The sequence below is a fragment of the Chiloscyllium punctatum genome, chromosome 29 (genome assembly GCF_047496795.1).
Source record: "Chiloscyllium punctatum isolate Juve2018m chromosome 29, sChiPun1.3, whole genome shotgun sequence".
NCBI classification, from domain to species: domain Eukaryota; kingdom Metazoa; phylum Chordata; class Chondrichthyes; order Orectolobiformes; family Hemiscylliidae; genus Chiloscyllium; species Chiloscyllium punctatum.
In genome coordinates, this window is record NC_092767.1 from 999,492 (window position 1) to 1,021,506 (window position 22,015).

The following is a 22,015-nucleotide window of genomic DNA, read 5'->3' on the forward strand; positions in this document are numbered from 1 at the left end:
CAGGGTGATACTGACGCAGTGAGTGTGAGATATCAGTGTGATAGTGATGCAGAACATTTGAGGGGCCAGGCTTATAGTGACGCAGTATGGGCAAGGGGTCAGGGTGACAGTGATGTAGATGCACTCATAGGGCCAGGTTGTAGTAAAGCTGGAAGTGTGAGTGTCTCAGGCTGATAGTGATGAAGTAAATGCGAGGGGGTAAGGCAGTTAGGGATGTAGTAAGTGTGCAGGGGTAGTGCTGGAAGTGACGCCGTACATGTGAGTGTCGAAGCTGATAGTGACGCATTAAGTTTGAGGGCATCAGGCTGATCTTGACGCAGTAAGTGTGACGTTGTCAGGATGATAGTTACGCTGTAAGTGTGTGGGGCACAATGCTCTTGACGCTGTAAGAGTGGGGAGTCAGGGAGATAGTGACGCAGTAAGCATGAGTGGGTCAGCCTGATCGTGATGCAGTATATGTGAGGGAGTTCGCCTGGTACTGGCGCAGTATGTGTGATATGGTCAGGCTGATATTGATGCAGTTAGTGTGTTGGGGTCAAAGTGATAGTGACACAATAGGTGTAAGCGGCTCAGGATGATAGTGACACAGTGGGTGTGAGATACCAGTGTGATAGTGATGCAGTAAGTGTAAGGGGTCAGGATGACCGTGAAACTAAGTGTACGGCCCTCAGTGTGATACTGCCACAGCAAGTGTGGGTTTGTCAGGGTGTAAATGAAGTCGTAAGTGCGAGAGGGGCATTGCGATAGTGTTGCAGTAAGTGTGAGGGTGTCAGGCTGATAGTGACACAGTCAATGTGACGGGGCAGTGTTTTAGTGACAAGATAAGTGTGAGGCGTCAGTCTGATACCGACACAATAAATGTGATGGAGTCAGGCTGATAGTGACACAGTAAGTGTGAGGGGTCAGCCTGATAATGACACAATAAGTGTAAGGATTCAGGGTGATAGTAACATGTGAAGCGTGATGGCGCGATTGAAAGTGACGCAACAAGTGTGTGGCCGTTAGGCTGATGGGGACGCAATAAAATGGCAAAGACTGTGTGAGTGGGCCAGGGTGATAGTGACACAATCAATGTGAGGAGGTCGGGGTGAGAGTGACGAAGTAAATGAGAGAGGATCAGAGTGAGAGTGACACAGTAAGTCTGAGGGGTCAGACTGATATTGACACAGTAAGTATGAAGGGGTCAGGCTGAGAATGACACCGTCATTGTGAGGGGGGAGAGTTTTAGTTATACAGTAAGTGTGAGGCGTCAGACTGAAACTGATACAAAAAGTGTGAGTGGGTCGGGGTGATATTGACGCAATACGTCTGAGGGGTCAGGCTGACAGTGACGCAGTCAGTGTGATGGGGCAGAGTTTTAGTAACATGATAAGCGTGAGGCGTCAGTCTGGTACTGACACAAAAAGTGTGACGGAGTCAGGCTGATAGTGACGCAGTAGGTTTTAGAAGTGAGGGTGATATTAACATAGGAAGTGCGAGGGCATCACTGATAGTGACGCAATATGTGTGTGGCTGTCAGGCTGATAGTGACGCAGTAAAAATGAGGATGTCAAGGTGAAACTTGTGCAGTAAGTGTGAGAATGGGAGATGGACAGTGATGCAGTAAGTGTGAGGGGTTCACGCTGATATTGAGGCATGCAAGTGTGAGGGGTTAGGTTGATAGTGACGCTGTGTGCCGGCGGGTCCGGCTGATAATGACGCAGAAAATGTGAGTGCCTCAGTGTGACAGTGACGCATTACATGTGAGAGGGTCAGGGTGATAATGACAGAAAAAGTGTTAGGGGTTCAGGTTGATAGTGATGCTGTAATTATGAGCTTGATCAGCATGATAGTGAGGGGCTTAGGCTAATAGCGACACAGCAATTGTGAGGGGGGTCAGGGTAGTGGTGACGCAAAATGTGTGAGCGGGTCAGGCTAATAGTGATGCAGTACGTGTGAGGTGTCAGGCCAATAGTGACGCAGTAATGGTAAGAGTGTTGGTGTGCTAGTGACGCAGTAACTGTGAGCCGCTCAGGATGATAGTGATGCAATAAGCATGAGGTTTCAGGTAGACACCCATGCAGTAAGTGTGACGTTTTCGGGGTGACAGTGACACAGACACTTTGAGGGTTTCAGTTTGAGAGTGACACAGGAAATGTGAGGGGACAGGATGAGAGTGACACAGTAAGTGTAAGAGGTCAGGCTGATAATGATATACTAATTGTGATGGAGTCAGGATAATAGTGGTGCAGTGAGCATGAGTTGTCAGGGTGATAGTGACACACACGGCGTGAATGGGATAGAGTTATAGTGATGCAGCAAGAATGAGGAGGTCAGAGTGATCGTGTGCAAAGTCTGGCTGAATGTGACGCACGGAGAGTGAAAGGTTTAGTGTGATCTGGACGCACTAAGTTTGCGGGGTCAAGGTGATAGTGATGCTGTAAGTATGAGTGGGTCAGTCTGATAGTGACACAGTACATTTGAAGGGATCAGGCTGGTAGTGATGCAGTAAGCGTGAGGGGTCAGGCTGATATTGATGCACTAAGTGAGAGAATGTCAAGGTGATGGTGATGCATTAAGTGTGAGCAGGTTAGAGAGAGAGTGACGCTGTTAGTGAGTGGGGTTTGGCTCATAGGGATGCAGTAGGTGTGCATGTGTCAGGGTGTGAGTGATGCACGAAGTATGAGGGTGCCAGAGGGATAGTGACGCATTAAGTATGAGGGGGTCAGAATGATTATGATGCAGTAATTCTGAGGGGATCAGAGAGATACCAACGCAGTAAGCATGAGGGTGTCAGGATGTTAGTGACGCTGTCAGTATGAGTGTTGAAGCTCATAGTGAAGCAGTAGGTGTGAGGTGGTCAGTGTGATTGTGGCGCAGTAAATGTGAGAGGGTCAAGGTGATAGTGACATAGTAAGTTTGAGGAAGCAGTGTTGTAGTGACACGGTAAGTGTGAGACGTCAGTCTGGTACTTACATAATAAGTGTGATGGAGTCAGGCTGATAGTGACACAGTAAGTGTCAGGAGTCAGGGTAATAGTAACATAGGAAGTTTAAGGGCGTGATTGATCGTGACAAAGTAAGTGTTTGGCAGTCAGGCTGATAGTGACGCAGTCAAAATGATGGTCTCGAAGTGAAAGTGGCGCAGTAAATGTGAGGACGCCAGATGGATAGTGATGCAGTAAGTTTGAGGGGTTCACACTGATATTAAGACGGTAAGTGCGAGGGGTCAGGTCTATAGTGATGCAGGAAGTGTCGGCGGGTCAGGCCGATAGTGATGCATTCAAAGACCAAATATCCAAGGCTCACTGTAGTGCTGAATAGCGAGACTTCTCAAGGCGAAGACAAAAATCAATAGTTCTCATCCTGGTCATAATTCACAATGCTTCATTTTAAAATTGTCCTCTCCTGCTTCTCGATTCACCAATGAGGGAACAAAATTCAATTGCACCACCCGGTTTATCACTTCAAATATTTTGCAACTCTAAATGAGATTACCTCTCTTGTTTTGAAACTGTTAAAAAAGACCGGATTTTCCCAATTTCAATACAAAGGACTAATGTTCATCCATGATATCAAGGCTAATCGCTATTCGTGGTATTCCTCATATGGCATTAGTATCTTTCCTAAATTGAGGATTATAATTCCTCATACTGTAGGCCAAGTGCGGTCGAACTGAGCCACAATACATTGGAAATAATACTTTGTTCTCGTGCTCTGAAATCCTTCTGCAGCTTTCACAACAGACTTCTAAAACTGCTACTAGATTTCATTGACTTATTAAACACTTCTCCAAGATGCAATTCCAAAAATCTGTACATCAGACGTTCTACTTCAAACCTTCGATAATAATCTCCACACATTTCCCTCCTGACAAGTGTGATAAAGTCAAATCGTTGCTATTTATTAAATCATGAGGGACATGGATAGGTTGACTCATCAAGGTGTTTTCCTGCTGGTGAGGAAGTCAAAATTTAGAAAACATTGTTTTAAAATTAGTTGGTAAGGATTTAAAAGGGACGTCAGGGGCAACTTTTTCAGTCGTGTCCAGAATGAGCTGCCAGAGAAATTGTTGGAGACTGATACAACTGTAACATTTAATGGCATCTGGATGGATATATGAGTAACAAGGTTTAGAGGGTTGTGGGCCAAATGTTGGCAAATGGGACCTATTAATTTGGGATAACTGTCCACCATGGTCAAGTTGGAAAGAAGGGCCACTTTCCATGTTGTATTGTTCAAGAACTTGATGACTCTAGAACAATCGCAAAAACTTTTCAAATAATTCCGTCAAGACGATTTCAAGTTCCAAATCTTCGGTCAATATTCCTCTCTTGTGCTCACAAGTTCATTACCTGATGTCAGAACTTACGGATTAGTTGCTGGATCCATTTCTGTAAATTGGTTCTGCATTCTTTCTAATTCCGATTTTTTTTTTACGAATGTAGCTAGTGTTTATGGACTTAGCATCAATATTTCTAATACTATATTTCGATGAATATTAAAACACAACAGCATATCTACTTCGGCACCAGATGACGAGCAATTGAGTCAAAATCGATCGGACGCAGTGAGACAATGATCCTCACTTCGTGTGGTGTACATCCGTGACTCTATAATTCAATGAAGAATCATTTCCACAACTTCAGCTGTGTCAGGATCTAGTTTGCGGTGAAAGCCTGTCAATCTGCTAAGGTAACGTTCGTCTGGGTCTTTGCAAAGGATTTGGCGAAATCTTTGGGTCTTGACAATTTATTCTTCAAACAAATTTCGTATTTCATGAATTCAGTTCTTTTACTATGAAAATTGGCCCTGTGGATGCAGCTGTGATGGCCGAGAGGATAAGGCGTTGGAATTGAAATCCAGTGGGGTCTCCCTGCGCAGGTTCGAATCCTGCTCACAGCGTTGACTCTTTTAAAAGTAATTAATTCCTTTGCAGAACTTGGATTTCGTGGAGCTTGAGCTTTGCATTCAATCGAAAGTAAATTTTCAACTGTGAAGATCCGAAGTAACTTCAAGATGTCTAATTGAATAAATTATATGTCGAGACACAAAAAGCCATCAACTTCCAACACGAATCAGTTTCCAAACATTTGTCGAACTATCGTGAAATTTGGATGTTCGGGAGGCGGGAGGCGGGAGGCGTTGGGTGGGGGGGGGTGAAATTAAGCAAAACAAGAAGCAATGCAATACATTTACCTGCAGGTGATGAGTTTTTTTTAGGATCAGTTGAAAGTCAAGCTGAGAAAGTTCAACCTAATTTACAGCTGACTCTCAAGGGCAATTATCTATTATGTCAGCAGTCAATGAATTAGAAAAAACAACTCGATGTGTGGAAAGGAACTCGACTGGTCCAGGTTCCTGGCTTGAGGTGTGATAAGGCAAGGCGTTATCAGCGGAGTAGAATTTTCTGGAAATATGAGAAATGGAATGTTAACAGTCTTCTGCTGTCCACATTCGTAAGAAACTGTGCATTCAGAACTGAAATTGAAAATTAACGATGAAAATCAGACTTAGCCCTCTGTTTGTGGTGTAGTATTGTTCAGAAAAATAGGTTGTTGCTGAGACTAAAATTGACCAAAATAATCGATGGGGATCTTATCCACGACCTCCGTTGGAGCAGTTGGTGTGGAGAGCTCAGCTTGAAGAACCAAGTGCCAATTATTCATCTTGGCTGTCTGAATTGCTCAGTTAAACAGACTCCCGATTTAATGAAAAAACCTTTGCTATCAGTGCTAGATGTTTTCATGTCAGCATGTTCCGATATGAGAGGACACTCCATGGAGTAGATGTGACTTAAATTTTGACTCTAACTTCAGAGATGTTGACACATTTCTGCCCAAGCACAGCACTACCATTGGTATCAAATCAAACTGAACAAAGGACTAGTTCCCTTAGACATTTCCTTTCTGCAGACTCTGCCATTGGACCGTTCAGGCCCAATGTAGGAATAGGGCGTGGTGACATCTGTTCGCAAGTGGATCACTTCATTCTTGCTCACGATCCATAAACCGTAATTCATTTTGAACTTCTTAGCCATCAGCATGATAAATGTTACGTAATGCATAGGATGGCTTCTCGAAAGAAAGAGCGAAATCTTATTCAATGCTGACGCAAATTGAAGTTGTCTCTGGTCGACCAGAAGACGGATATCGTGAAACAAAGTGAATACAGAAAACAATCAATGTTTTCTGGGAGTCAAAAAGATGTACTGGAAGAACGGAAACATATATTTGGAATTAAAGTCACATATTACTTCCAGACTAAATGTTCTTGAACCGTTATCTTAATTTGACCTTCATGTCCACCATTGCTGCAAAAATTATCTTAACAAATCAGAACTTTGTGTTCTTTGATATTGTCTCCTTCATGTTTCTCTTGATTTTGAAACTAAAACCGAGCAATAGTAATGCACCCTATTTCACTTGCAAAGATCAGAAGAAGATCAATTTATAAGAGAACAGAAATAAAGCTACGTCTGTCTTTCAAGAGAAAACACAGTTACCATTTCGACTCCAAAAAGTCTTCTTCAGAAGTCTGCGCAATGAACTCGTAATAGTAGACCGAAAACGAAAAGAAAAGCCATAATGCCGCGAATACACCACCCTCAAGCGCATCAAGTCCTACTCGAATATGCTGAATGAATACTGCAAACATCAGTGGGGAACGGAACAAAGCTCATTCTGCAGTTGTCAACCTGTTATGACGTAGTTTGTAAAGTCAGAAATATGATTAGGTAAAAACCGGGATGAATGCAGAATATCAGAATGTGGGATCAGTCTGCTGAGTTACACTGAGAGTGTGGGGTCAGTCTGCCCTTCCCTCGGTGAGTATCACTGACTGAGTGGCATCAGTCTACTCTTTCCTGTTCGAGTTACATGGACAGAGTGGCGTCAGTCTCCTTTTCACGGAGTGAGTTATTTGGACAGTGTGGGATCGGTCTGCTCTTCCCTGGGTGAGTTGCATTGACAGAGTGGCGTCAGTCTGCAATTTCCTAGTTGTGTTAAAGTGATCGCGTGAGGTCAGATTGCTCTTCCCTGGTTGAGTCACATAGACAGATTGGCCTTCGTCTGCTCTTCCCTGGGAGAGTCATATTAACAGAATGGGGTCAGTCTGCTCCTTTCTAAGTGAGTAATATCACAGAGTGCACTCAGTCTGTTCTTCCCTGGGTGAGCTACGTTAAGAGAGTGGTGTCTGTCTGCTCCTCCACGGGCGTGTTACTTTCTCAGAATCGTGAGAGTCTGCTCTTCTCTGTCTGAGTTTAACAGCAAGTATGGTTTGATCACTGTCTTCGCTGGATGATTCACATAGACAGAATGGAAAAAGTCTTCTCTTCTCTGAGTGAGTTACTTTGACAGAGTGGGGTCAGGCTCGTCTCCCAGCTTGTGTTTCATTGACAGAATCAGATCAGCCTGCTCTTTCCTGGATGAGTGACAGAGACAGAATGGGTACAGCCTGCTCTTCTCTGAGTGGTGTCAGTCTGCCATTTGCTGGGTGAGTTACATATAAAGTGTTGGGTCCGTCTGCTCTTCCCTGGAAGACTAACATTGACAGAGTGGCGTCAGTCTACTCTTCCCTGGGTGAGTTACATTAACAGAGTGCGGTCAGGCCATAATTTCCTCATTGAGTCACATTGATCGTGTGATGTCAGACTTCCGTCCCCTGGTTGAGTTACATTGACAGAGTGGGGTCCATCTGCTCTTCCCTGGGTGAGTTACGTTAGCAGTTTGGGGTCTGTCTGCTCTCCGCAATCCAGGAACTCCATCTCTAGTGGTTTCTTGTCAGTCCCTCCAAACTAATTGCATGTTGTAATTCGACACTGCAAGCGGTCGGGAATAAATTGAGGAGAGGTGCAGGGTAGAATAATTAAAGTCAAATGCACTGATGCCTAGGAGACATGACACAAGATGTGAGTGTGGAGCTGATGGTGCAAGGCTCAGTGTCAGTGCTATTGGTTCAGCATTTATTGCTCACTGTTCGCAATGACTCACACACCACTGCTGTCAATTCACAACAATGAGCCTGTTCATCTTGGTTTGAAAATCCCTGTGTGTGTATTAACGTGGTTAATGAGACGCGAGAGGAGATGAGCACATCCTCTTTATTCTGTCAGTTTAAACAGACGAAAATATCTGTTGGATGCCAATGCAAGAGGATACTGTCTTTTTCTGTGCCTTTATAGTGGGGCATGCTCAGCATTGAAATGTCTGTTTTTGCACAAGCAGAGTTTGATTGCCATTCATACTGAGCAACATTAATACAGAAAACGCGTTTTCGAATTCCTGTGATCAAGTGGTTCAGGCATTGCACATATGGACGAGAAATCTGGCTCTTAACATGGCGCCATGGCTTAGCTGGTGAAAGCAGCTCCCATCACACTGGTGCCTGCTCATTGTATTGAAAGCTCGTTATTACTCGCAAGTATTGTGTTGCTGATCGAGAAACTCAGTGTCCTGTTTGAATTGCTGTACATTCTGATTTCGTGTTCCGGCTTCATTTTCCTGGTTTACATCCAGTAGTGTAGGTTGCTCTTTTTAACTAGTATTTTAACCTGGAGATTCTTCCCGCCGTTCCACAAGCACTTCTGCTTCTCATCCTCTTATTCTCATTCCTTCATTCCCAGTTTTGTGGAAATTAAGTGGTGGGGCAGGAGACACTGCAGCATTCCCGGGAAATGTTGTGGTAATGGCACTGACACCACGACATGATCACCCTCATTCTCTGCTGTCACCATTCATTCGTTGTGCACCAACAGTAAATGCATCGTTGTTCTTCTTCAGCTATCATGTAATTACTTTCTTTTTCTGTTGGATAAGGAATTCAACTTTAACTTCGAAAAGAGTCTTTAGATTTTGAGGAAGAAATGTCTCCTTGCCTCAGGTCGAAGTGACAGACGCATGATCCAGAGAATGTGAGACTACTTCGACCGACTCCAGCCAGGCGTCAGAAAGCCTCTCAGCAGTTCGAATCTCAAACTGTCTCTGAATGTCAGGCTTTTCAAGAGCAGAAATGGGAAATGAGGGATATGGACAGCCAGAGAGTCGGAGAATGTGAAAAAGGCCCAGGAGGATACAGAGACAAATATAAAAAAAACAAAGACACATATTGAGGCAGACACTGAAAGAAACAATTCTCCATTCGGCCTGACTGCTAAATAACGGAAACTAAAAGGAAATAAGACCATAAGACATAGGAGTGGAAGTAAGACCATTCGGCCCATCGAGTCCACTCCGCCATTCAATCATGGCTGATGCGCATTTCAGCTCCACTTACCAGCGTTCTCCCCGTCGCCCTTAATTCCTCTAGACAACAAGAATCTATCAATCTCGGCCTTGAAGGCATTTAGCGTCCCGGCTTCTACTGCACTCCATGGCAATGAATTCCACAGGCCCACTACTCTCTGGCTGAAGAAATGTCTCCGCATTTCCGTTCTGAAATGACCCCCTCTAATTCTAAGGCTGTGTCCACGGGTCCTAGTCTCCTCGTCTAACGGAAACAATTTCCTAGCATCCACCTTTTCCAAGCCATGTATTATTTTGTACGTCTCTATTAAGTCTCCCCTTAATCTTCTAAACTCCAACGAATACAATCCCAGTATCCTCAGCCGTTCCTCATATGCTAGACCTGTCATTCCAGGGATCAGCCGTGTGAATCTCCGCTGGACACGTTCCAGTGCCGGTATGTCCTTCCTGAGGTGTGGGGACCAAAACTGGACACAGTACTCCAAATGGGGCCTAACCAGAGCTTTATAAAGTCTTAGTAGTACATCTCTGCTTTTATATTCCAACCCTCTTGAGATAAGAGACAACATTGCATTCGCTTTCTTAATCACGGACTCAACCTGCATGTTTACCTTTCGAGAATCCTCGACTAGCACTCCCAGATCCCTTTGTGCTTTGGCTTTATTAATTTTCTCACCATTTAGAAAGTAGTCCATGCTTTTATTCTTTTTGCCAAAGTGCAAGACCTCGCACTTGCTCACGTTAAATTCCATCAGCCATTTCCTGGACCACTCTCCCAACCTGTCTAGATCCTTCTGTATCCTCCTCACTTCCTCAGTACTACCTGCCAGTCCACCTAACTTCGTATCATCGGCAAACATCGCTAGAATGCCCCCGGTTCCCTCATCCAAATCATTAATATATAATGCGAACAGCTGTGGCCCCAGCACCGGACCCTGCGGGACACCGCTCGTCACCGGCTGCCATTCTGAAAAAGAACCTTTTATCCCAACTCTCTGCCTTCTGTTAGACAGCCAATCCTCAATCCAAAAAGTGGCCATTGAAACATAGCCTTCCACCAGCTCAGGAAAATGAAAGTAGCATGACAGCTGATTAAGTCCTTTTAAGATTGTAAATTCGATGTTTGTAAGCTCAAGAGTGACTTTGATAAATATCCTGATTTGACAGGTAAGATTATCATTTTCCCAACAGTATAATCTAGAAATCTATAACAAACCTGTTTCCTGTCCATCTTAAAGAAAAAAAAAATCTGTTTCTCTCCACAGATGTTGCCAGTTGAAGAGTGTTTCTCTATCAATTCTCGTTTTTAGTTCATATTTCCAAAACCTGTATCTTTTTGATTTTTCATAACCTGGCACAAAACCAAGCATTACCAGGTTCTGACCAGTGGTAAGAAATACTGGTACCACGATATATTTGCACAATAAAACATGCATTCCCTGTCCGAGAATAGAACCAACACGACTGCGGTTAGAATTCCAAATCCTAACTACGAGATTACACGGAATGAAGACAGACGCTCTTGCACTTATTCTCAATGAAATGGATTTTCCATTCTATTTATGATCAGTTTCACTGCAGATGGGTTTCTAATCGTCTTCAAGTTTTGCAGAATGGAAAATCCCATTTGGCCCATGGTGCAGTCTGGTTTAAAGACATTCATCTATTCTATTCCCAGTTTCCAGCTTTGATCCATAACCTTATGTGTTCTGATGTTTCCAGTGCAAATGGCAGTGAGGTTCTCGCTTTGATCTTAGATGACACAACAATGGGATTGACGTTTGACATAGGCACACTGTGTTATTACCCACAGAAAGAGACACACAGACACATTCCCCGAGAGTCCATAGTTCTCTGGATTTGACCAGCTCCTTGGGCTTCACTTCAGATGTCCGCTCCAACATGCAAGTTCCACCGCCAATAGGCAGCTTTTGGTTAAACCAAAGCCAGTTCTACAGACAATGAGAGAGGTTGCTCTAAGCTAGAATTTGAAGTGGACGAAAGAAACTGTAAATTCGAAAACCCAAACCCTTCCGTTCCTGACAGACAACAGGAATGGACTAGCACGCTGCATCCTCGTGATTTTAAATGCGAACCGACAATCCCTAATTCGACGTCAGGCGTGTTACCAATTCCGTCACTGACCCAAAGACCAGGTCTGGCTGTAACAGTTTGTCTATAGGCAATGTAAACGTCCACCTCAGGGAAACAGCTTTCACAAGGTGAAAAATCAGCAAACATAATCACCGTCACTGTTTCACTTGGAATGCCCCACTCTGTGAAACATTTCCTTTCACTGTACTTTCATACTTGAAGTTTTCTACATTGCAGAGCCTGAACTAATTCAGCGAGAAACCACTGGTCATTTCGAGCCCATCATCCGGAATGAGGCGAGTTGAACGTTGCCTTTCTTGCTGCCAACACATCAGCGCAGCTCAAAACGAGCTCGTGTTAGCATCAGTCTTTACTTAACTTGCTGCAATATATCTGCTGAACAACATCAGATTATCACAGCATTGCCTTCTTCACATTGAAACCAAGGGTGATAATATGAACCGACTTGGAAACTTGGAGAGAGAAACACTGCTGACGAAGACGATTATGACGTGAAGAGCTGGCACTAGAGTTTGTACAGGTCCCAAAGGCTACTGCAGTATCAATGGACATCCCTGCATACGAGTCTGAGTTTGCATTGCCCAGAACAGGCTTTCATTCCATGCCAGGAAATGAAGATTTAATTCTCTTCTTGTGAATTATCCGAAGGAAAACTAAATCCTGGTTGCACCCAGAACACACACACGGATCCTGCCAGAACAATTCAGTGATCGATCAGCATCTGTCTGGAAGGACAATGGCAAAAATACAAGCGAAAGCGATCACCGCAATTACCCCTCCAAGGTTCTCGCGTTTCCCAGTTGAAAATGTTTCGCTGCTTCTTCAAAGTCACTTCATCCAAATCCTTGCCTCATGTCATCATGCCTGTACCCCGCTACTCAGGACATCCAGGGTTCTGTGGAGTAACTCAAAATCTCAATCTCTCGAGTAATTAGGGATTGACGGTGCATCCCATCACATTGAGCAATGACTTTGTCCCAGTAATACGTTTCCAAAAGCTGCAGTTTCTAAGGGAACACTTGCAAGCTGTCGGGAATAAGTTGTGATTCAGAGATGCCGGTGTTGGACTGGGGTGTACCAAGTCAAAAATCACACAACACCAGGTTATAGTCCAACAGGTTTAATTGGAAGCACACTAGCTTTCGGAGCGATGCTCCTTCATTAGGTGTTTGTGGAGGGCTCGATCGTAACACAGAATTTATAGCAAAGATTTGCAGTGTGATGTAACTGAAATTATACATTGAAGAATTGATTGTCTGTTAAGCCTTTTTTTAAAAGTTGCATTCTCGGGTTAGCTGTTAACAATGGTAATAGCTAGACAATATGTTGAAGGCGTTAGCCCCTGCGTTCTCTGTCTATGACCTGATGTTTAGATTGATTCCAATCCAAAAAGTGAGATAACAGAGTTTTACGTAATTTCATGCAGTTTTTGAGCTCAGAGTTCTACATGAATGTATGTAGTTTCTGAGCAAAGTGCAATGTAACTCTGAAAGTACCAAAAAAAATCATCACACAAAATATATGTGTGTGTGTGGGTCTTTGTCTGTGTGTGTGTCTCCAGCGAAACCAAAAACTGACAACTCATGAACAGAAACAGAACTGACAAAGAGAACATATTTTCATACAGACGGACTCATGAATGCTGTCTGTGAGGCAGAGCGAGTCGTCTGGGTCATGAGCTGCTCACACAAATTGCAGCGAGTCAATTCCAAATGGTGCTTTCAACGTACTGGCGCCTTAGAGCACCAATACTGCCAGGAAAGTGCTCAAGTAACATGAATCAGAACTGACTAACAATGAACCATTAAAAGTGAAGATTACCAATTAGTCTCGATTAGACGAGGTGAACAATTGGGCTGATGTCTCCACCGGATCTAGAGTACCAATCACCAGCCTCTCTCATCAGGACAGAAATTAAGGAAATTATGGAAAAGTAACCAAGTTTCGTATCGCAATTTCCCTCCTTTTCGCAACAACAACAGAAAACTGTGAGCAGACTCAATGTAGAACCTAATTTCACATCAACAGGGAAATAAATATCTCCATTCACTTCCAGAGAAACTGTGAAAAATGCAAATTGTCTGGAATATGAAAGTTTGGCGCAGCCTGTTTTTAAGTCGCATATTATGCTGGTGGCCTTTCGAGCTGGAGGGGAACGTGACAACTACAGCAGAAGGGGAAACCAGCGTGGGAACTGACATGTTGGTTGTTTTCTGCTGTGCCACATCACAGCCGGGTTCGTAGAAATGACTACTTTTTCTGTTCAACTTTAACAAAACTCATCCCTGCAAAACGTTGCCAGATTAATCCATTAGCACACGTGGCCGCGCTGGGATACAAACACAAGGCTTGTTAAGCCTTGTTAAGAAGTGGAATCTGAAATCAGAGTCTCAGGTTGCTCAGCCAAGCGAGCACATAGGCCAAAACCAGAATCCCAAGAGCATGTACCTGATGATACCATGCAGCATACTCACAGCAACTGTACCAGTTCTGCAGAATAAGCGGTGAGGAGCAATTGCTCTATCTGATCGGTCGTACTTGTTGTTCTCATCAGAAACTATGGCTTTGAATTTGCTAGCCCATATCTGCTGCCATGCTGAAACGGAATGCAATTCCGATTACTCGCTGTATAAAACTTTACTCATTTTCTCCCCTCAGATAAAGTGATCACTGGAGATGATGAATTCTGCTCCTGCCAGAAACGCCGACTCTCCTGCTGCTCAGATGAACTGAAAAACTTGTTTAGCACTGGAATCGAGAATGGCAGAACACGTAGCAAGATTATTCGAAACCCAGAGCCAATAAGAGTTCCAACTTTCATGTTATTACTCCATAATAGTGCATTATCCAGCAGAGCCATGAACAACTGCCACCTGGCTGCAAGCTGAGTTGGAAACCTATGTGGGAATCAAGGACATGTGACTCACTTATGGTGGGTAAATCAAACAGTTCTCACTTTGAGGTGTGCAAAAATTAGTTCCTATACATATTCAGGGAAGGTCAAAGGCGATCTGAGATGACAAAGAAGTGGTCACTGTTCGTGATTGCGCTTTGTTCGAGTTGTGAAAAGGCGTCCCGCTTTAGTCGCATTCTCGTTTCTTGTTGATGACTGAATCAGACAGAAGGTATTTCACCAGAGCTGCACGTGACTTGCAATCCTCTCCCTCGCTGTCATACTTTCCTGGAACTCTGAGAACAAGAAAACAAAGTACATACTGTCATTTGGCAGCCTGTCTGTGATCTCCTCATTTTCAGTTGCAACATGGCTTAGACTTCAGGCCACACGGTAATATTAGACACAGTATGAGAACAAGAGACGATAGTTCATCTGTGCCTGTAAATCTTTTCATTCTGAATGAACTGTATCCGTGTCTGCTACTTCGAAACTCGAATATGTGAACTGCTCCAAACTATGAATGAGGATTTCTGGTTTTGGTTGACACACGTTGAGAAACGCCAGACAGCGTTCAAATGAAGCTTTCAGAGCACATTTTCGGATGCATTTGACAGAGACTAACATCATGAATCCAGTGTTCTCTGTGACAGGAGGAAATAAATGTTCTCCTTGTTACTGATCCAGGCCTCCTTCGCATGTCAAGCAAATGCGGTACTGTTGTTACAGAAAGGATCAGTGCCCGGTAACTGTGTCCTTAAAGTGGACATGATCGAAAAAATAAAGAATTCCATGTTGAAATGTCCAGGAAATATTGGCTGAAAAGGCGCAGACAATTTTGCCTGCAGCGCCAAGACAGAGGAACATATGTAACTGCACTCTTAAACAGGATGGCCAGCAGTGATAGAAACATCGCCACATATCAAGGACCACTGCGAATAGAAATTTGAAAATGAAATTCACGCAGCAGGTGTTCGGAATTATATTCTTTCCACCGCTACAGTAGTATTGGGCGAGTAAATTCAAAACAAGGCTTGCTGATGAGTATGCAATAAAGCCCCATCAATCATGATATGAAAGACTGCCGTCCGTAAAGAGGAAACAACAATGTTTCTTCTAAGCTTTGTACTGGGCCACTTTCGCACAAATTGATACTGCTACTCTCCAGAAAATATCAGGGCTCGCGGCATGCAAACTTAGAAATGGTGACCATCAGTGCTGGAAACATCCCTACATATTCAGAACATGGAAGAAAACATATCGAATTAAATCGAAGATGGAAATTAATTGGACTGATATTCCCTTTCACCACGACAGCTAAAATGTGCGGGGATATACAGAGTAAGGTTTACTGACCGGGTCAGAAAGTAATTACCTCCACATATCTTGACACACAAGCCGATCTTTCTTTCTGTCCGTTTTTTTTTGAAGCGCCGATCCTTTCCGTAGGAGATGAAGATGATTACTGCTCCACCACAGGATCACAGTGGGGCCAGAGACCCGATCGAGCTGCTCAGAACAGTTCGTGTTTGCCGAGAATCACTGAAACTGAGATTGATAACACGAAGACACGGTGGAACAGCTGCCAACACATGTGGTGGGTTTTGGGACGGATGAGGACCCACTCTGGGAAAAATACTGGATCCTAAGACTGGGGAGTAAGTGTTCAGGGAGAGGACTGGAGAATGGGGTTAAGAACGATATTAGCCAAGATCGAATGGTGAAGCAGACCAGATATTCTGAAAGCGCTAACCGTCCTCCTTTGTCTTCCAATCTCTGGCCATTTGGTATCAAAGGAAATAGAAACAGAGTTATTTGTTCAGTTGGAAGTCCTGGGCAAAGTGAGAGATAGAACAAGCATGATACAATTTTAGAGACTGGGAAAATGTTTGGAGAGGAAGCAATAAATGTGAAGCTGGATATTAAGTTTGAAGTCAGGGCATATTCAATAAAAAGGAAGTTTGCAGAAAGGCAGAGGGACATGGAGATGGAAAAAGAAGTGTCACCAGTCCCGAAATCTCATTCGGTTTTCATTTTCAAGATGCGACCGGACCTGCTGAGATTTTCCAGAAATTTCATTTGTTGATTTTGAAACAGAAGATGGGAGTGATCCTGGACCAATCAGCTCTCCAATGTTCTAGGAATATTTGACTTACCCGTTCGATCAGATCACATTTGTCCCACACTGAAACCTCAGAATCCTTCCACACCCCCACCCTCGTTACTGTCAATAAACTGTTCATTACATCAACTTACATGAGCACACAACAAGAACAATTGCAAGACGTTCGGGGAGAGCTCCGTTACGTTCCATCAGCACATTATAAATCAGTTAATTGTTGTTCAGGACCAATGATACATTAAGCCATCTCTGTCAGACCACTAACAAATGGCCATTCGCGTTCTGTGTTTTTGAACACTTTGGTTGGTGCACGGATGTAGTGGAATCTCACGTTTTGAAATGGACATCATTCATAGTATTTTCAGCTGCACTGATAAAGTTGTCTCTGGCGCTTCCAGTAAAGTGCAGACAGTTTTCACTCAGAAACCGACATGTGATCAAAGCAGGAGGACATATGTGTCAACGAAAGCAACAAGAATGCTCCATCAGCGTTGGTTTGCAGTTCTGCATGTGGAACGAAGAGCTGGAACTCTATTAAACAGTGAAAACGACTATTATGGAGCTTGGTCGCACGACTCTCTGATTAAAAACCTCACATTTCACCGAACTGAGATATCCAGGCTTGGCACACGACGAATTAGTTTGCTATTTTATTCTGAGCACAATTCACCTGGCACAGCCATTTGCAAAGATCCAGCTCATTCCTCCCAATCACAAATATCATAATTCACATCTTTCACTTTTGTTATTTCTTCAAAACATTACAATCTATTTAACACTTGTACCGGCATTTAAGATTCAACCCGAATATTTTCATATGAAGTGATTTCTAGTCACTCTGGCAGACAGCAAATCAGTCGGAAAATTACCTTAGGAGATCCAATCATTTCTGTCCACAGTATTGGGAATTTCCCATCTGCTGATGAGACAGAGTCCTCACAATCAACATTTTCTTTGTTCTTCCTGCCTAAAATGTTTACCACTACTTATTTTAAAGACAGGAGTTTTGTTGATAACACGTTCCAAGAACAGGAACAACCTTCCCATCTCCTGAAGCCGTTTCCAATTTAAAATGGAAGTTTTGTTCCGTTCCCACGGGAAGAGCAGTTAATGAGAAAGGAGTTTCCACGAGCTGTGTCCCAGGGTTTGGCAGGAAGCCCTGATTGAAGCTGCAGTGGCCGCTTTCAGTTGGCATCGGGGGAATTGGAGAACATGGTGTCGTATTCTGCTGCGTGTAACTGTCTTGCTCCCTGTGGACGCGGGGTGAATCATGGATGAGTTTTCGGAACCACACTGCCTTCCAGTCTCTGGCCATCTGCTATCTAAGGAAATAGAAACAGAGTTATTTGTTCAGTTCGAAGTCCTGGGCAATGTGAAAGATGGAACATTTCTGATACAAAATTGGAGACTGGGAAAATTGTTGGAGAGGAAGTAATAAAAGAGAAGCTGAATGTAAAGTTGGAAGTCAGGAGACGTTCAATAAAAAGGAAGAGTATGCAAAAGCAGGTGGAGATGGACATGGAAAAGAAGTGTCACGAGTCCCGAAGTCTGAAGTCAATTTATATTTCCAAGATGCTCCCAGACCTGCTGAGAGTTTCCAGTAATTTCATTTGTTAGTTTAGAAACAGAAGATGGCAGTGATCCTGGACCAAACAACTCTCCCGTGCTCTGGGGATAATTAACTTACTGTGTCTATGTCCCACACTGAAACCTCACGATCCTGCCGCACCTCCACTCTCGTTACTGACAATATACTGCTCATTTCGTTAAACACAAGAAGAACAATTGCAAAACGTTGAGGGAGAGTACCCTTCGGTTTCCATCAGAACGATCTGAATCACTGAAATTGGTTCAAGACCCATGTGACATTGATCCGTCTCTGTCAGACCCCTCGTAAGTGGCCATTCGCTTTCCGTGCCTTTGAACACTTCGGGTGGTGCACGGTTGGTTTGGAACCTCACGTTTTCAAACGGACATCATTCATTGTATTTTCGGCTGCACTTATAAAGTTGTCTCTGGCGCCACCAGGAATATGGAAACAGTGTTCACTCAGAAACCGACGTGTGATCAAAAGCAGGTTGACAGATGTGTCAATGAAAGCAGCAAGAACATTCCCCTGCGAAGGGTTGCAATTCTGCACGTGGAACGAAGAGCCGGAATTGTATGAAGCAGTGAAAGCGCCCATTGTGAGGCTTGCACCCACCACCCTCAGATTAAGCATCTCACACTGCACCGACTGAGCTAACCAAGCACGGTGCACTGTGGATTAGTTTGCTATTACATTGCGAGCATAATTCATCAGCAATTTGTTAGGATCAGGTTCATTCTTCGTAATCACAAAAATATCATTCACACCTTTCACTTCAGTTATTCCTTCAAAGCATTACAATCTATTCCGCACTTGTCCCGGGATTTAAGATTCAACCTTAATATCTTCACATTTTTACCCTCACCTTTATGTCGCTGATGTGATTTCCGATCTCTCTGGCAGACAGTAAATCATTTGGGAAATTACCTAAGGAAACCCAATCATTTCCGTTTACAGTTTTGGGCATTTCCCATCTGCTGACGAGACAGAGTCGTCTCAATCAACACTTTATTTGTTCTTTCTACCTAAAACCTTTACCAATTCCTATTTTCAAGTCAGGAGTTTTATTTTTAACACGTTCCAAGAACTGGAGCAACGTTCCAATGTCCTGAAGCCCTTTCCAATTTAAAGTGAAAGTTTTGCTCCTTTCACACGGAAAGAGCTGTTACTAAGGGAGCAGTTTCCACGAGTTGTTTCTCATGGCTTGGCAGAAAGCCGCTGATTGAAGCTGCAGTGGCCGCTTTCTGTTGGCATCGGGAGCTTGGAGAAAGTGATGTCGTATTCTGCTGCGTGTCACCGTCTCGCTCCCTGCGGACTTGGGGTGAATCATGGATGAGTTTTCCCGGTTATAATGTCAATACATGGTCGGGGAAAATGCTTGTGCTGAAATATTTGAGGCTTATTCCCTGGCTGGGCTCGAACCACCAACATTTCAGCCAACTGCGCTGACCATTTGAGATACAGAAACTGGCAACGCAGATTTCCAAAAGCAAAGTTATCGACGGGATATGAGGATCTGTCGGACAGCAGGAACTTGCGTTGTTTTCAGAGACGGTCACTGATTTTATCACCGAGAGTGTAAGCACACTGAGGATCTGCAAACACTCAAATTAAAAGGCATCCACACATGCGCAGTTTTCTCACCTACATCGCCACATTGTTGCTCATTTTCAATGCTCGTATTCGAAGCCACGATTAGATAGAAACTGAGACTTACATACCAGCACATTAGACCGCTCGACCACGCTACTACACCAAAGCCAACCCTCAGCTTTGTTATGACTAGTGTTTCAGCATGGATTCACTTCAGGCACTTAGACCTCGGAAATTTTGGAATGAAATTGGCATAATTTAAGAAGAAAGACCAAAAAAACTGTACAGACTAAGAACAGGCCCTACGTCCATTCAAGTCTGAGCCGATCCAAATCTACTGCTTAAACCTGTCACCCAATTCCTAAGCATCTGTATCCCTCTGCTCCCCACCTACTCATGCATCTGTCCAGACGCCTCTTAAACGTATTTACCGTGATTACCTCTCCCGTCTCTGCTGGGAACGCGTTCCAGACACCCACCACCCGCTGTGTCAAGAAGATGCCGCGAGTATCCCTCTTAAACTTTTCACCTTTCACCTTGAAAGCGTGACCTCTCGTTTTTAATCCTTCAACCTGGGAAATCAAACTTTTCTCTATCTACCCTGTCTGTACCCTACATGATTTTGTAAACTTCAAAAAAGGTCTCCCTCAAACTCCTTTTTTCCAATGAAAACAAACCTAACCTACTCAACCTCTCTTCTTAGATTGTACCTTCCATATGAGGCAACATTTGCTTAAACATTTTACACGCCCTCTCCAAAGCATCCACATACTTTTGGTAATGTGGCGACCAGAAAATTACACAGTATTCTAAGTGTGGCCAGACCAATGTATTGTTCAATTTTAAGATGACTTGCCAGCCATTTTATTCAATACCCCATCCAATGAAGCCAAGCATACTATATGCCTGCTTGACTACTCTATCCACCTGTGCAGCAAACTTCAGTGTATAATGGACCTGCACTCACAGATCTCTCTGTCCATCAACTTTTTTCCCCCAAACCTCTTCTGTTCATTGTATAACCCCATCTAGAATTAGACTGACCAAAATGCGTCACCTCACATTTGTCTGTTTTGAACTCCAGCTGCCACTTCTCCGCCCAACTTTCCAGTATATCTATATCCTCCTGTATTCTTTAACAGTCACTTATACTTTCTGCTAGTCCAGAAATCTTCGTGTCATCTGAAAACTTTCTGATCATTGCAACAGTGCACTCTTCCAGATCATTTAAGTATATCACAAACAACAGTGGCTACAACACTGACCCCTGTGGAGCACTACTGGTCAACTTTCTCCATTTCCAGAAACTCCATTTAACTGCCACTCTCTGTCCCCCATTGCTCAACTAGTTCTTTATCCACCAGTGTAGAACACTCTGCATACCATGTTACTTTAAGTTCTGCATTTGGTTACCATGGGGAGCCTTATCTAACTCCTTACTGAAGTGGATGTATATGACATCAACAGCCTTTCCTTCATCTATCAAGTTGGGCACGTCCCCGAAAAACTCTATGCCTCTCACTGATATGCACATTATTTTCTAAATATGAATAGATCCTATGCCTCACTACCTTCTCCAGAAACTTTCCCAACACTGATGTTAGGCCCATTGTTCTGTAGTTATCCGGAATATCCCTACTATCCTTCCTGTACAGGGGACAATATGACCAACGTTCCAGTCGGCCAGAACCTCACCTGTGCTGAAGGATGCCACGAAGATATCTGTCAGGGCCCCAGCTATTTCCTCTCTCACATCACTCAGGAACCAGGAATAGATCCCATCCGTTCCTGGGGATTTGTCCACATTAATTACCCCTAGCCTGCCCAACACAGCTTCCCTACTTGTGTCAACATGATCCAGATTAATCAAATGTCTAACTCTAGACTCAACATTCATCATGTTCCTCTCCTCAGTGAACACTAATGCAAAATAATCATTCAGAATCATACTCACTCTCTCAGATTCGACATACAGCCTTCCTTAATTTTCCTTTAGTGGACCAATCCTTTCTCTGGCTACCCGCTTGCTTTGTATATATGAATAATAGGCTTTAGGATTCTCCTTAATTGTGCTAGCGTGAAGTTGCTTCATGACCCCTTTTAACCCCCTTGATTCCTCGTTTCATACATGTCCTACTCTTCTCATGTTCCTCCGGGGACCATTATGTTGTTAGCTGCCGAGGCGTTATGTTTGCTTCCCTTTTCCTCTTGGCGAGTCGTACAATTGTCCTGTCATCAACAGTTCACGAATATTGCCTTTCAAATCCTTTGCCTTCAACGGCACATGCCTCTCCTGCACTATATTTAACCTAGCTTTGTAAGCCTGACACATATGAACTGTGGACATTCCTACAAATAGCTGTGTCCAATCCACATTTCCGACCTCCTGCATAATTTGGATATAATTAGCTTTGGCCCAATTTCGTACTCTTTCCTCAGGACCACCCTCATCTTTGTCAATGAGTATTCTAAAACTTACAGAAT

General features: G+C 43.6%; 1 non-coding gene across 1 annotated transcript; it reads left to right on the forward strand.

Moving 5' to 3' along the window:
- The first annotated feature begins 4,801 nt into the window (after positions 1 to 4,801).
- On the forward strand, positions 4,802 to 4,883 carry trnas-uga (transfer RNA serine (anticodon UGA)). Its single transcript has one exon. It is a non-coding gene; the product is annotated as a tRNA-Ser (tRNA).
- The last annotated feature ends 17,132 nt before the right edge of the window (positions 4,884 to 22,015 follow it).